Genomic DNA, 15,869 nt, shown 5'->3' with positions numbered 1-15,869 from the left:
TAATCAGGACGACCTCATCAAGGTCCCTCAGGAATACACAGCAGTTCTCTGCTTCTTTTCACTACCAGGCTACATTTATTTAGGAAATGCATACGCTGTAAGTAAATGCTATTTTCTAGAACATTAAACATTATTACTCTCTAAATCTAATACAAAGAAAAAGAGAAACATAAATTTGCTAGTGTCTAATTCTGGTCTTGGAATAATAACTTTTTTTTTTTTTCTAAACACACAGCAGGAAAAGTGCTTCTGCATAATGCATTTCTCTTGATCCGGTTCCCGGCAATAGTTTCTCGATAAGACACAGATTCTGTAGGGAAACGAAACAGTTCCGTTCCTCAAGGTAGTAACAGAAAAAGACTCCTTGTATGTACAGCCAGATATTTTATCGATAAAACTTGGGAGTACAATTTTTTAAAAGCCTCACTGGTGGAAAAAATATAATGCATTCATTCAAGCAACCAAACAGAGGAGGCACTTCTGTAGTTATCTGAGGGCACCTCTCACGTTACTCAGTCGGCTTCCGGGATTAGATACTTCAGGCCGCCAACAGAACTCGTATCAAGTAAAAGTGGGCAAAATAGAAAACGGACTTTAAAATTGTCATCCCTCCCTGGTGGGGCAACTGATTAAGAAAATAGTCTGCAAGAATATCATCATTTCAGAAATCTATTCTGATACCCGATTTATAGGGAAATGTTTTTGACGTCTGCGGTAATCTACAGAGATCAAAAAAGTCTCAAACACCAGAAAGCCTTCAGCGCCACCTCTAAAGAGGCGCAATACCTAGAAACCATATCACCAGAGCTCCGAAAATGTGAAAGGGCCACCCCGAGCGTCTATCCAGGCCCATCTGCGCGTGGAAAGCGCTCTCCGGTCGCCAGCCTGCAGGGAAGCAAAGCTCTCAGAAGTTCCCCTTCCATCCACTTTCGGGACTGCACTGTGCACGCGGGTGAATCGAGCGTCCCTCCGCTCCCCTGGGCTGCAGGCTGAGACAGTCCCCCGCCGCCCGATTCCGCACCCCTCTGAGGAGCCCTGGGCTGTGCCCGCACCTCGCCCAGCACCTGCCAGCCCAGGGACACCGCGCCCCCGCCGCGGGAAGGAGGCGGCGCTGGGTCCCAAAAGCCCTCGGCGAGGACAAGCCGCGCGCCCCGAACTCACTCGCTGCGGGCCGAGCCCCTGCGCGCCCCGACGCCGCCCCAGCCCCGCCCGCGCGCGCCCGACACGCTCGTCCCTGCTCTCGCTCCGGCACAGACGCGCGCGCGCGTCCGCGCACTGCTCCAGAAGCGCATCCGGCCCGCGCGCGCGCCCGGACACGCGTGGCTCACACCTGCCGCACACGCCCCTCGCACAAACACGCGCGCCCCTCACGCCTGGCCACTTGAGACACACAGCCCCAGGCCCCACGCAGGATCGGGCGTCGACACACCCTCGCGGCATGGACACGCGTGTCTCCCACCCACTCCTCGGCCAAACGCACACCCTCCCCGCAGCCCCTCACCCTTGCTCCTCACACTCACTCCCCACTCTCACCCCAGAAACACACCCCCCACACTGGGTCCGCCGCATCCCCACACCCCCCACTCGCGCCAGAAACGCGCGCACCCTCGCGGCCCCTCCCCGCCGCGCGTAAACACGCCCGGCCCGCGCACGCCCTCCCGGCCTGGCCCCGCACCGCACCCTCGCACCAGAAACACGCGTGGCAGCGCGTGCACCACGCCCCCGGCTCGCGAGCACGCGTGCCCCCCACGCCTCGGCCCCGCCCCCGCGCGCGCGCCCCCGCCGGCCGCCGCCCTCGCCCGCACGCGCCCTCCACCTAGCCCCGCGCCGCCGCGCACTCACCCGGACTTGCTGAGCTCGGCTCCCGCTCGGTCAGGCTTGCGCCGAGCCGCCGCTCACTGGCTCCCGCGCCCCGCCCGGCCCCGCCCGGCCTGGCCCGGCCCCGCGCCCGCTCAGCTCCACTCGCCGCAGCTGGAACGACTCGCGGGGCTCCGGGTACCGCGGTCTCCCCGCCACTGCCCGAGTGCGCCGCCCGGACCAATGGCGGGGCGCGGCGGTGAGCTCACCGGACCCGACCCCGCCCCCCAGGCCGCGTGGCCCAATGGGAGGACGCGACGTCACCCGGAGCCGGGCAGAGGCTGGTGCGGGGCGCGGAGCCGCTAGGCGCGGGGACTGCGCCGGAACTGCGCCCGAGCCGCGCTGGACGGCTGGGTCCCGGCCGGAGGGTGCGGGCGGAGCGCGCCCCGGGGGTCCCCGCGCGAGACCCGGGCCCCGGCCCCTCCCGACACGGTCCCCGCCGCTCCGCCCGCCCGGCTCAGCGCGGCCCGCGAAGGGGGCGGCCACGGTCCCCTCGAGGCCGGGACGGCTCCGAGCCCGACGGCTGCACCCGTTGCCCGGGCCGACGGCCCCAGGAACCCCGCGCCGGCCGCTCGTTCCCCTTCCCGCAGGGCCGCCCCGCGTCCGCCCTGCCCGGCTCCCCGCGCCGTCGGGGCCGCCCGAGGCTCCGCGCCGAGGACCCGCGTTCCCGGGCTCGGGCTCCCTGCGCGGCCCCGGCGCGCCCTGCGGCGGCGGCGTCTGCAATGCAGCCGGCGGGAGGAGCCGGCGCTGCGCAACGAGCTGGAGAGCGCGGGGGCCGGGCGGGAGGAGGGGGCCGGGGCCCGAGGACCCGGGGAGGGCCAGGGCGGGGCGGAGGACGGTGGGCGGGGCCGGTGGCGGCGGCTCCGGCTTTGGGGGAGTGCGGCGCCCGACCCCCTTAGCTGGAGTGCGGACCTTCGCCCACCCTGTGGGTCTAACCTCCGCGTTCCAAAGTTCCAGCTCCAGCCCTGCGCATATGGGGACTTCTGCGTGAGGGCCTCTCGCCCCGGCCACAAACCCCGAGCCGCACCTCTTCATCGAGGCTCAGGCGTCCCGAGCGGATCCCGCTTTCTTCTTTCCCTGTGCTGTTTGCAGTCCCACTGCCTCGCACAGGGAAAGTGCCTGACCCCAAGACTTGTCATGAGACCGCCTATTTTGTTTTTGTTATGTATAGATAGATACAGATATGTAGATTAATAGAGTCAAATATCTGTAAAATCGGCCATGTCTGCCATCTGGGTAAAAAGGTGTCTCGAAATTGGGGGCGGAGTCTTTTCTGACCCTACCCAAACGCACACAGAAACAACCCCAACATTTGCAGAGCCCTTAAGCCTGTACACCCAATGAGGAATCGCTTGTTAGAGGCCGCGTGAAGGACACCCTGACTAAGCTGGGCCCTGCCCGTGCCGGTAGATCGTCCATGGCTTCCCTTGGGGGCTGCCACCCACTGTAAACCTGAGCAAGTTAATCGCCTGTTCCGAAGCCTGCCCTGGCAAAGCCCCAGTACATATTCCAATCCTGCTCTCGGTCAGTATTCCCACTGCACCTGTCTACCCCTCGCCCGCCCCCCGGGTCACCACGCAGGACCCCTTGCACGCCCCCCCCCCCCAACTTTGCTATGCACCTGCTTCCCTTTATCTGCTAGGGAGACTCCTATGCATTCATCAAGGTCCACCTCAAATCTGACCACCCTCAGTGGCTTTTCCTGACGCTCTCAGCAGAACCGAAACTCCAGCTTTGTTATGTGTTGGTGTTGTAGTACACAGTGAGTGGGTTCTGTTTGTTTGCAGGGCGGCAATGAAAGGGTAGTCATCAGGGACACGTGGGCTCGGGAAACCAACCCCCTGGGTTCAGAGTGGGCTCCTTGCTAGCTGTGTTCCCCACTGTCTGTGCCTTCATAGCTATGGTGCGAGAGTTAAAGGAATCAATAGGTGGAACGTGCATGTACTAGTGCCTGGCACTGATGCACATTCAATCAAAGTTAGCTACCGTTGCCAGCTTTGCCAAAACAGGGTACTTGGGGGTGAGGAGGAGTGGCTGGAGGTGGGGCTGGCTTCTGGGTTTCTGGTGCTGTTTTAATCTTGACCTGGGCACTGGTTTAGTTGTGAAAAGTCATTGAGTTGCATACTTAGAATATGTGCACTTTTCCATATGTCCATTATACATGAATAAAAAGTGTTTCTAAAAGTTGTTTTTCACTAAAAGCAAGACAGCCCTCATCTCCTTGAGAACAAGAACAAAGCCTGACTTATCCCAGCAGCTTGCACAGTGCTGGTGGGGCACACTGTAAGTGCTCAGCTGATGGTTGTTGAATTGCTCTGAATGGATTTGTGAGGAAGAGACCAGCAGGGGTGGAGGCCGACAGGAGAGAGAGCGCCTTCCTCTGTACTCTAAAGTGCCAGGGAACTGGTGGTGATTTGGATCCAGTTCAGGCACCTGAAACCCAGTTAAAGAGAAGAAATCTTCAGTCTTTTCTCTCAGGTGGGGAAGTTCTTTTGCCTGGTTTGGTTTTGTTTTTGTTTTTGGCAGACACAGGGTTCACTCCTGGCATCCCAGCTGTCTGAGGAGGGGCCTCAGGGGTACCTCACCCTTCCTCCACAGCCCCACCTCTGCCGAGCAGGTGGGACAGGTGGGGTCATGGCTGCAGCAGCCCAGGAGGCACTGGCTGAGCCCTGCTGAGTGGGTTGGGGTCAGGAGCCTGGGGTGATGTTTCTGCATGGGGGATGTCCTGGTACTGTTCCTCAGCTGGGCTCATTCTTCTCCTGGAGTGCCTACCACTTTGAGTCCCCACTGCACCACAGGAGCAGGAGGCTTCCTTGGGTCCCTGTCTTGGAAAGTCAGAGCTAGGGCGGGATGAGCTGGGCGCTCCTGAGGCGTGCCCCGAGCTCTGCCAGTGCCCTAGAACTGAATCTCCACAGGTGGTTCCTTGTGGTATTCGTGTTCTTTCTTCCAAGTTAGAAAATGACAGAGTAAGGCATGCGCGTGATTCAAGAATATTGTTACACTGGGTTTTTAATGGGGCTTTGAGTATACCTGGGTTGTTTTGTAAAATAGGGAAAAAGAAAACTTTACTCAGTTATGAGTCCATTGGCAGTACCGAGGTCAAGTGCAATTTTTGTCCCTTAAAGCAGATACAGCCAGGCACAGTGGCTCACACCTGTAATCCCAGTACTTTAGGAAGCCGAGGCAGGAGGATCACTGGAACCCAGGATTTCAAGACCAGCCTGGGCAACATAGTGAGACCTCCTCTCTACAATGTTTTGGTTTTTTTTTTAATTAGCTGGGTGTGGTGGTGTGTGTCTGTAGTCCTTGCTATTTGGGAGGCGGAGGTGAGAAGATTGCTTGAGCCCAGGAGGTTGAGGCTGCAGTAAGCCATGATCACACCACTGCATTCCAGCCTGGGCAACAGAGCAAGACCCTGTCTCAAAAAGGACGGGGGGAACAGATACAGGGAGTTGATATCGGCCCTAACCCTGCTGAGGGTCTCAGGATGAACCCAGGGGGTGGATCCTGTTGCAGAGGAGGAAGAAGGGAACTTCAGTCTGTTGGATGCCTGTTATCTGCCTGCTGTTGTGCTAGGCACTCACATACACTGCTGCTAATTCTCCTGCAAGTAGGATATTCCATAGAGGGTAAGACAAAGGCTTCATAAAGTCAGCTAACTTGCTCAAAGCCACACAGCTGGAAAGCAGTGGATCTGGGTTTCACCTTCAGAGCCTGTGCTCATTCTGCCCTACTCCAAGCACCTAAAAACTCTTACCATTAAGTAGATACATTTGTTTAACAGAACAGTCTGGAAATTTCTACAAATAATTTTTTTTTTTTTTTTTTTTTTTTGAGACAGGAGCTCACTCTGTTGCCCAGGCTGGAGAGCAATGGCATGATCTTGGCTCGATGCAGCCTCAACCTCTACAAAGGAATTTTACTACAATGACTAAAGTTCAAGATGCACAACAGAAAATCCACATCAACTGATTTCATTACACTACACCTGTTACATTTCAGTACACTCCGGGGAAATGGTAGTCATTAATATTATATACCAAATATCTCTGGTTGCTATCCCTGGGGGTGCTTTGCACTGGCCTGAACCCTTTGAAATTAGATGTGACCATGTGACTTTCTGGGGCTAATGAAACATGAGTAAATCTGATGTGTATTATTACAGATAGAAGTTTTAAGAACCAGTGACCTGCCCACCACATTCTTTCCCCCAGCCCTGGCAATTGTGCAAGCTTGTTTATAGGAAGAGGTAGCCTCTGCCAGCCTGGGCCCCTGTGTGACCATGATGAGTAGGGCCCTCCCTAGCAATTGTAGTTGGACTTGTAGCATGAATGAGAAATCCAGTCCTGAGATTGAATTTGTTGTTACTGCAGCATAATCTAACCTCTCCTGTCTGGTAAGAAATCAGATGTTTCTGTATACATCAACTTCCCAGTAAAAGAAAAACTCGCAGGATTCTGCTCAAACTAAGTGACAATTTAAAAATAAGAGCAACATGCATATTCAGTATATCTTTAAGCCTTGAAGAAGTAGAAAACATTTTTAAAAGCCACAGGTAAAGCTGACAAGGCAATTCAGTGGGGAAAGAATTGTCTTCAACAAATGGGGCTAGGACAATGGGCTATCCACATGATAAAGAATGAAGTTGAACTCCTCCCTCACACCATATATAAAATGTAACTCAAAGTGGATCAAACACCTAAATATAAGAGGTAAAGCTACAAAACCCTTAGAAAAAAAAATATGGCAGTAAACCTTCATGACCTTGGATTTGGCAATAGTTTCTTAAATATATCAAAAGCACAAGCAACCAAAGGAAAAAAAAAATAAATTGAACATTATCAACATTGAAAACATCTATGCTTCAAAGGGCAACATCAAGAAGTAAGACGTTTCACTAAAAAGGAGAAAATATTTGCAAATCTCATATTTCATAAGGGACTTGTATCTCAAATATAAAGAGAACTCTTACAGCTCAAAAACAAAAAGTAAAGAACCCAGTTTTTTAAATAGGCAAAGTATCTGAATAGACATTTCTCCAAAGAAGATCTCTAATAAGGGCATGAAAAGATGTTCAGCATTTGATTTGAGGAAATCAAAGTCACTGAGGAAATGCAAAGCAAAACCACAATGAGATACCACTTCACACCCACTAAGTGACTATAGTCACAAAGAAAGACAGTAACAAATGTTGGCAAGGATGTGGAGAAATTTGAACTTTTATATACTGGTGGTGGAAATGTAAAATGGCACAGCTACTTAGGAAAACAGTCTGGCAGTTCTTCAAAAGGTTAATCATAAAGTTATGATGTCACCCAGCCATTCCACTCCTAGGTATATATCCAAGAGAATGAAAAGAGATGTTCATACCTATGGACATTTACTTAGCAATAAAAATAACGAAGTACTGATACATGCTACAACATGGGTGAACCTTAAAAACATCATGCTGAGTGCAAGAAGCCAGCCACAAGTCCATACATTGTATTATATCATTTATAGAAAATGTCCAGATTAGGAAACTTTATGGTGACAGAAAATAGATCAATAGTTGCCTAGGGAGGGTGGTGGCGGGGGGAGCTGAGGACGAATGGGGAGTGACCCTGCTTCATGGGTGCTAGGATCTTTCTTGGGGGATGAAGATGTTCTAAAATTAGTTTGTGGTGATGACCGCACAGCCCTGTGAAAAACTCAGAAACTTCGAATTGTACTTCAAATAGGTAAATTGTATAGTATGCTAATTATATCTCAATAAAGCTGTAACACACACACATAGACAAAGGAGAAGAGAAAGAGAATGAAGAAGTATAGAATAGAAATCAATGGATTTAACTTGAGAAAAGAAGACTGACCGACGGGAAAAGCTAGACCCAGGTCAGGAGAGTCTGATGGCCGATCCTCCCAGTGAGTCGGTCTGGGCCTATGTGGGGTACAGTGGCAGGAGGGGAATGTGAACAGACAGGCCCTGTCCCGTGACTACTCAGTGAGGAGATGAGACTGGCACAGGGGAGGCCCTGAGTCACACGATGGTGATGCACAGGGCAGAAGGTGTCAGAAGACAAGCAGTTTCTCATGGTGCTTCTGAAGGTCGTGAAAAAGCCAAGGGTGAGTCTGTGAAGTCCTTGCTGGCCATGACGATGTCCCTGACAGCTGGGGATCCTGGTGAGAACAGCATTCAGAACTTGGGATTCTCCTTGCAGATCACAATGGTTGGCTGATTCAGGGGCAAGGGGGAGCTTTGCAGAGAGTCTCAAACATCTCCAGCTGAGCTGCACCTGTCAGGGCCCCTGGGCCGTCCAGGAAGAAGGAGGCGCTGAGGTGGGGGACCGGGTCCTGGCCTGGGGTCAGCAGCCTGGGCTCTGGTTCCAGTTCCGCCCCCCACCCCCACCCCCAGAATTACCTGTATGGCAAACTCCTTTCCCTTCCCGTGCCTCAGTTTCCTCCTCTGTAAAATCAGTTTAGACTACACTGCAAGGTGGTTCTGCCTGCAGCCAGTGGGCCACATGCCACCCAGGACAGCTTTGAAAGTGGCCCAACACAAATTCATAAACTTTCTTAAAACAGTATGAATTTTGTGTGTGTGTGATTTTTTTTAACCTAATCAGCTATCGTTAGTGTTAGTGCATTTTTTTTTTTTTTTTTTTTTTTTTTTTTTTTTTTTTTTTTTGAGACGGAGTCTCGCTCTGTCGCCCAGGCTGGAGTGCAGTGGCGCGATCTCGGCTCACTGCAAGCTCCGCCTCCCGGGTTCACGCCATTCTCCTGCCTCAGCCTCCCGAGTAGCTGGGACCACAGGTGCCCGCCACCACACCCGGCTAATTTTTTGTATTTTTAGTAGAGACGAGGTTTCACCGTGTTAGCCAGGAAGGTCTCGATCTCCTGACCTTGTGATCCGCCCGCCTCAGCCTCCCAAAGTGCTGGGATTACAGGCGTGAGCCACCGCGCCCGGCTGTGTTAGTGCATTTTATGTGTGACCTAAGACGACTCTTCTTCTTCTAGTGTGGCCCAGGGAAGCCAAAAGATTGGATCCCCTGAACTAGAGTCTCAACATAATTCTTTGAAAATCTGTTTAATCCAAATCCATTGTTGCTGCTGAAGGGACAGGTCTAAGGCCATGTTGGGGGGGTCACGGTGCATGGCCAGCATGACCTGACACAGCAGGTGCCCCTGTGCTTCAGCTGCAGGGACTCTGGGCTTAAAATCATCAGTCCCATGAGTGCAGTTGCTTGCGTGAGCCTGGCCAACCCATGGCATCAAGAGAACGTACCCATTCTCATCACTTTGAGCCATTCAGCTTTGGGCTGGCAAGAGATAACTGGCCCTGACAGTGATGTGGAGGATAGTGGGGGAGAAAAGGTGTTTGCTACCAGGACATGCCATGATTGGTGTCATCCTGGGAAGGTGCCAGCTCTAATATGGAGGGAGGAAGAGATGCATTAGCCACCAGCCCGAGACCTGGCAGGTTTCTCCTAGTGGACATAATGCAGAAAAGAATCCAAAAGAGCAGAGTGAAACCACCTTCAACTCACCCTGTTGGCTGACACAGGCCCATCCATCCCCCCAGTAACCCCCACCAGGTCCTCACTATTACACACATGTTGGATGATAAAATACACAGCTATTCTCCCCGTTAAAGTGGGGGAAATGCAGAGACATATCTGCTGGGAAGGGGAGCAGGATACTACAGGGTGGATCGTCCCACATCAATTCAGGTGGTGGGGAGGCATGGTGAAAACGTGCCCACTTGGCTGCAATGTCAGATGGCCCTGAGTTTGAATCCCCAACTGTGTGACACAGGATAAGTCACTTGACCCCTCTAAGATTCAGGTTCCTCATCAATAGAATGGGGATGGAAAGATCTCCTGGAATACAGCCGGGATGAAATCGAATAATAAACTTAAGTAGATAGCCCAGGGCCTGGTGGGTGCTCAGTGAGGGCTCAGGGGATAAAACCCAGAAGTCACCATCACTTTGGGTCCTCCTCAGGATATGCTCCAGATCTTTCGGGGCAGCAGATGCCTTCCTGCCAGTTTCCTCCCTATGCTGTTAGAATGAGCTCGCCTTTCCTGTGTGCTCAGTAGCTGTGTGAGGGAGCTGGCCAGGATGCCCTAGGCAGATTGAGTAATCCCACACAGATACAAGAGAGGTGCTCTAACTGAACCTTACTCTGTAGCCATTCAGGAGTAGCTGGGGCGAGAAGACCCAGGCCCAGACCTCTTAGCATGCACTGGTTTAACTCACAGGTCCCACCCAGTCCAGCCTGCACCAGCAGAGCAATACAGGCTCTTTCTTCTAAGCAAGAATTCCCACATGTCCATGCACCTGTTCACCTGGCTAAGGGCTCACAGATCCTCCCGTGCAGAGTGTGTGGGCTGCCACGGCCTCCTCTACGGCTCCCTGTTCACCGTCCAACCCTTCTTAAGCTCCTGGAGAGGTGCTCAGGAGACCTCAGTCTTAAGTCTGAGACAGCATGAGGTCCTGTGGGGCTACAGTCAAATTTTCCATGAGGCAGAAAGATCCCGCTGAGCCTTCAAAGAGGATGCCATGTACCCTACAGCCCAGTAGAGTCACAGTGGGAAATGGGCATTTTAATCAGAAAAGCACTCTCAAAAAAGGCACTAAATCAAGCTGTCCCCGTGTGGCTTTCTTACAAAGCAGGTAAGATTTATTTAAAAACAAAAACAAAAAAACACTGGCCGGGCACTGTGGCTCACACCTGTAATCCCAGCACTTTGGGAGGCCGAGGCGGGTGGATCATGAGGTCAGGTGTTGGAGACCAGCCTGACCAACATAGTGAAACCCCATCTCTACTAAAAATACAAAAAATTAGCCGGGTGTGGTGGTGGTGCCTGTAGTCCTAGCTACTCGGGAGGCTGAGGCAGGAGAACTGCTTGAACCTGGGAAGTGGAGGTTGCAATGAGCCGAGATCACACCACTGTACTCCGGCCTGGGCGACAGTGCGAGACTCCATCTCAAAAAATAAACAAACAAACAATCAAACAAGGCCGGGCACGATGGCTCACGCCTGTAATCCCAGCACTTTGGGAGGCCGAGGCAGGTGGATCACGAGGTCAGCAGATCGAGACCATCCTGACTAACACGGTGAAACCCTGTCGCTACTAAAAATACAAAAAATTAGTCAGGCATGGTGGTGGGCGCCTGTAGTCCCAGCTACTCGGGAGGCTGAGGCAAGAGAATGGCGTGAACCCAGGAGGCGGAGCTTGCAGTAAGCCAAGATCACGCCACTGCACTCCAGCCTGGGCGACAGAGGAAGACTCCGTCTCAAAACAAACAAACAAACAAACAAAAAACCAAACAAAAAAACAATCAAACAAAAACTTAGAGATCTAATTAAAGAGAAACAAGTGTGCTCTCTCGTAGGCAACAGTGGAGTCAAAAGACCCTGACATTTACAAGAAAGCCATTTTGACATCACCATCCTCACAGCCACTGTCAGGTGCCCGTGAAAATGAGAGCTGGAAAGTTATCTTTTTAGAGAAGCAACTAGCTACTACCTAAGAATAATAAGCACCAAGGTCATGAAGAGATGAGCTGTTACCAACAAGAAAGAGAGCAATCACAAAGGAAGGCGCAATTATGTGCAAGTGTATTTTAAATGACAGCCGTCTCCTGCACCAGGGGAGGCAGAGCTGACATATTTAGTTCAGGGAGCATTTGCAGATACCTTTGGTGCTAAGTGACATTACTTAGAAAAAGAAAAAAGTGGCCAGGGAAAAGTGCAGACGTGTCATGCACACGCACGCCCCCACCCGCACACGCACGCCCCCCTGCCTGCACACGCACGGCCCCCGCCCGCACACGCACGACCCCCACCCATACTGATCTCTCTTTGGCACCCTGAGTCACTTTTTCACTGTGGCCCCTCACGGTGCAGCCACAGTCCCATGCAGGCCAGCACCTCACTGGCTCTGGAACCCATGAAGTGGAGGCTGTCCCCTGCTTGGCTCTGCTGCCCCCCAGGGTCTAAGAAGCACCCATGTCCAAAGTGAAATACCATGGATCATGCTCTGTCTCCAGAGTGGGAACAAGAAACGCAGCCCCACCCAATGATCCTCCTGGTCTAATCTCACTTTTAAGTGACTTGGAATAATGCCAGGGCGTTTCACCAAATATAAAAATGAGCACCCACTCACTCTCTTACTGGGAATGGAAAAACGAGAATGCCAGGGGAGGAATGATGTCTTTGAGTGCAACTGGGGGCCGGGGAGGTTCAGGCTCCCTGCCGTGCCCTCTTCTCTGTGCTCAGAGCTCGCTCTTGCCTGCTGCTTTCCAGGGGAGGGGTGTAAAGACTCATGATGAATGCATCAGTCATTTCCAAGTTGCAGAGTGCTGGGGGCCTCCAGGGCATCAGGCCCCACCTCATGGGGGCTGTGTCTGTGTCTGCAGCATTTGTGGGCTGGCTCCATAGCACCTCTGTGCAGGCCCAGTGCAGAGCTATCTACCGGTTTCTCCTGGCTTTAGCTCTCCTGGGTGACCCAGACCAGACCTTCTGATGTCATAATAAACATCATGGAGCTTATAAAATTAGAGCAATGATGCATTTTTTATGCCTTAGGAATTACACTGAATTGTTAATGTCCTGGAAAATGGCTGAATGCTGCATCCGTAGCTTTCCTATCCCTTAAGGGTGAATTATTGAGCAGGAACACTCTCTCCCCAGGTCCCCGCCCTGGCTCAGAGATCCCTGTATGCACCCAGCTGGGCACTAATGGCAAGGTCAGATCCATTCCCATCAGTGTTGAGGAGAGGAAGAGAAGCTTGTTGGAGAAGGGCAGCCATCGAGGAGGGGACAGTGGTTCTAGGGCTTCCTTCAGCCTCCCAGCCCCCAGCGCAGGAGAGGGAGATGGCAGAGAGGGCCGGAGGGAGGGAGCTGGTGGCTTAAAATGGAGCCATTCACAACCTTGCACAGCAAATGGAGCCATTGGGAGGACACTCGACCGAGAGGAGAGCATTGCTTGAGCCAGGAGTGCCGTCTGCAGGATGGAGACAGGAGGCAGTGTTGTTTTCACGGCATCGTGGACCATGGCACAGGTGAGCAATTTAAAAAGGTGATTGGAATCATAGGTTAGAATAATCACCTTAGCAGTCAAAGGCTCCTGGAATTTCTCATTTAATTTCACATTTTAGGTGGACTGATCTGTAATTTAGTTAATCTCACATCTCCACCCAGGAAAACTGGAGCTTTGCACAATATTTTCTGCAGACGACAAAGTATTCACCCAAACTATTTCTCATAGTAAAATGTGCTCTTTGTCCCCAGAGAACTGCTCAATACTACAGAAGATCTGTGTAGGAGCCATGCTTTAAAAACAACAACAAACACCTCAGACAACACACCAACACTTTCCTCCCTCGATAAAGATACCAAAACGAATCTGGTCTCTGGGGTGAGGAGTAGGAGAAGCAGGTCCGAGCAGGTGGGTGCAGAGGAGTGGGAAGGTGCCATTTTGTGTAGGAAAGAATTTAACCTTGCCCAAAGAGAGGTCTGGCTTTTGTCCTCACCTTCTGGGAGGTGAACTCTAAGTCCTTGGAATATCATGCCTGATTGGAGTTTCTTTGTTTGCCTGGGATCCTTGGGTCACAAAATGGTCTAACCATATGATTTAGGGTAGGTGTTGGCCACACTGGATAGGTTTAGGGTAGGGGTTGGCTGTGCCAGAAAGATCAACAATGTGACTTAGGGTGGGGGCTTTGGGTCACGTGGTATCGGCTGACTCTGGAGGAGCTGGAGAGGGAGGGCAGTGACTTGGGCAGTCACCTGTGTGATGGAGCCACAATAAAAACTCTGAACACTGGGGCTATGGTGAGCTGCCCTGGTTGGCAGTACTCCATGGGTACTGTTACACATCAATGCCAGGAAAGTCATGCTTTTCATGACTCCATGGGGAAGAGGACAGTGGAAGCTCCATGTCTGGTACCTTCCTGGACTATGCCCTATACCCTTCCTTCCTTGGCTGATTTTAATCTGTATCCTTTCGATGTAATAGAGTGCAACTGTGAGTATGAGAGCTTTTGGTGAGTTCTGAGTCCTTCCAGTGAATGATCAAACCTGAGGGTGGTCTAGGGGACCCCTTGCAGTTGGTGCAGAAATAAGGGTGGTCTTATGTGGATGGTGTTCCCTTTAACTTGACAGGTGGCTAACTGACATGGTTTGGCTGTGTCCCCACCCAAATCTCATCTTGAATTCCCATGTGTTGTGAGAGGGACCCAGTGGGAGATAATTGAATCATGGAGGCAAGTCTTTCCCATGCTGTTCTCACGGTAGTGAATAAATCTCACGAGATCTGATGGTTTTAAAAAGAGGAGTTCCCCTGTACGAGCTCTCTCTCTCTTTGCCTGCTGCCATCCATGTAAGATGTGACTTGCTCCTCCTTGCCTTCCACTATGATTGTGAAGCTTCCCCAGCCATGTGGAACTATAAGTCCAATTAAACCTCTTTCTTTTGTAAATTGCTCAGTCTTGGCTATGTCTTTATCAGTGGTGTGAAAACAGACTGATACATTAACACTTGCACATTCTTTCTACATATGAAAGATACTCCTATGAACACACATTACAGTTTTGATAGAGAATTAGCCACTGTCAAGTGTGTTCCCTCCAGATGGAGGCACAGGGGGTCTCCCCTGGCCTCTCACACCTTCCGGACACTCGAGCACTCATCACATTAATTATGTTGGCCTGTGTGCCTCCTTCCCTGGGCTGTGAGTTCCTGGGGGGTGGGGGGATGCCTGGTTGATGGGTGAAGCCTTGGTTCCACCAGGTACTGTTGAATGACAGATGGGTGGATGGGCTGCCACCTATCAAGGCTGTTTCTTCCATATAGTTTATGACCCAGTTTGGGGGAGAGGTGCCTGTGAATGACAACCTGAGGCTGGGTGCTGGGAGGCTTCAACAGGGCCATGATGTGAAGCACCAGGCCTGGAGCCTGGCTGGTGGTCATTACTGTCACTGTCATAGCAGTGTGTTTTGGAGCAGCAGGAGTCCTGTGGATAGGGAGGTTTTCATGGCCCCTGACTCACTTACTCATTCATTCATTCATTCATTCTTACCTTCACCAGGCAAATGTGGGACTGGGTCAAGGGCATCACAGAGGGTCAGATGAGGTTCCCCTCCAGGGCCCCTGCACCACAACCCACCAGGTAGTGACTTGCCAAGGACCAGCCCAAGAAACCCCCTCCCTCTCTGAGGCCTAGAGAGAGGGCTGAGCAGCTCCAGGAAGAGCAGTGCTTTTTCCTTTCTCTTCCAGCTTCAGTGAGCTGAACGGAGGATTTCTCATCAGGTAGCCCTTTAAAAGCTCTGAAGGCAGCCTCAGGGCACATTCAACAAAGAGGTAGCGAAGGGTCAAGCTTCGGCATTCTGGTCTTGGGCCACTTGCCTGGAGCTTGTTCAGTGACAGGGAGACCCAAAGGGAGGCGATGGTGCCTGGTTAGTCCTGGACACCCTCCCCAGCCTGGTTCTGATGTCAGAGAGGCTATCTGGGCAGCTGGATCCTAAAGCTGAAGTCAGTCAGCCGTGAGGACAATGGCCATGAAGATACCACTAGGCCATCTGTCCTTCCCTCCCTCCCTCCCTTGAAGAAACCTTCCCTGAGACCCTACTGTGTCCCTGGACCCCTACACTGGGGCACGATGATAATTAAGACAGAAGTCCTTGGCCTTGGGACTCAGCAATATTGTCACACTTATCAATTTCCTCCACACCCACAGATGTGCTTTATTCAGTGCCACCTCCATGCAGACATTTCAGACTTTCTCTCTTTCTCTCTCTCTCTCATCCATTTGCTCTCTCAGCTCTGGGGGCTACACCCACCTGCCATTGACTTTTCACAAAGATGTCCCAAAAGCCCCTTAAACTCAGCCTAACTCCTAACTGGTCCTCCTCCAAGGTGAATGACATGGAGCCTCCATAGTGAATCCACCCACAAAACCTCCTGATGCCATCTCCTCCATGGCTCTCACACTGTCCCTGTGCCCCCAGAATGGCCAAGTTACCAT

The 15,869-nt window shown here is 52.1% G+C and overlaps 2 protein-coding genes across 17 annotated transcripts in view; both read right to left on the bottom strand.

Annotated features, from left to right (window-relative positions):
* CAMTA1 (calmodulin binding transcription activator 1) overlaps positions 1 to 15,869 on the bottom strand; it is a 1,003,074-nt gene that overhangs the window by 64,196 nt on the left and 923,009 nt on the right. For 7 of the 16 annotated variants that reach the window (XM_050786953.1, XM_050786963.1, XM_050786974.1 and 4 more), the window contains exon 1: positions 1,843 to 2,011. The exons of the other annotated variants lie outside the window; for them this stretch is intronic. The gene's annotated coding sequence lies outside the window, so the exon portion shown is untranslated. Of the gene's footprint in view, positions 1 to 1,842; positions 2,012 to 15,869 lie in introns of those variants that run through there. 16 annotated transcript variants of the gene reach the window in all.
* VAMP3 (vesicle associated membrane protein 3) overlaps positions 1 to 15,869 on the bottom strand; it is a 707,779-nt gene that overhangs the window by 75,728 nt on the left and 616,182 nt on the right. The window lies entirely within an intron of this gene.

Source organism: Macaca thibetana, chromosome 1 (genome assembly GCF_024542745.1).
Source record: "Macaca thibetana thibetana isolate TM-01 chromosome 1, ASM2454274v1, whole genome shotgun sequence".
NCBI classification, from domain to species: Eukaryota; Metazoa; Chordata; class Mammalia; order Primates; family Cercopithecidae; genus Macaca; species Macaca thibetana.
Note: the sequence above shows the minus strand (reverse complement) of the source record. Positions and strands in the feature narration are given on the sequence as shown.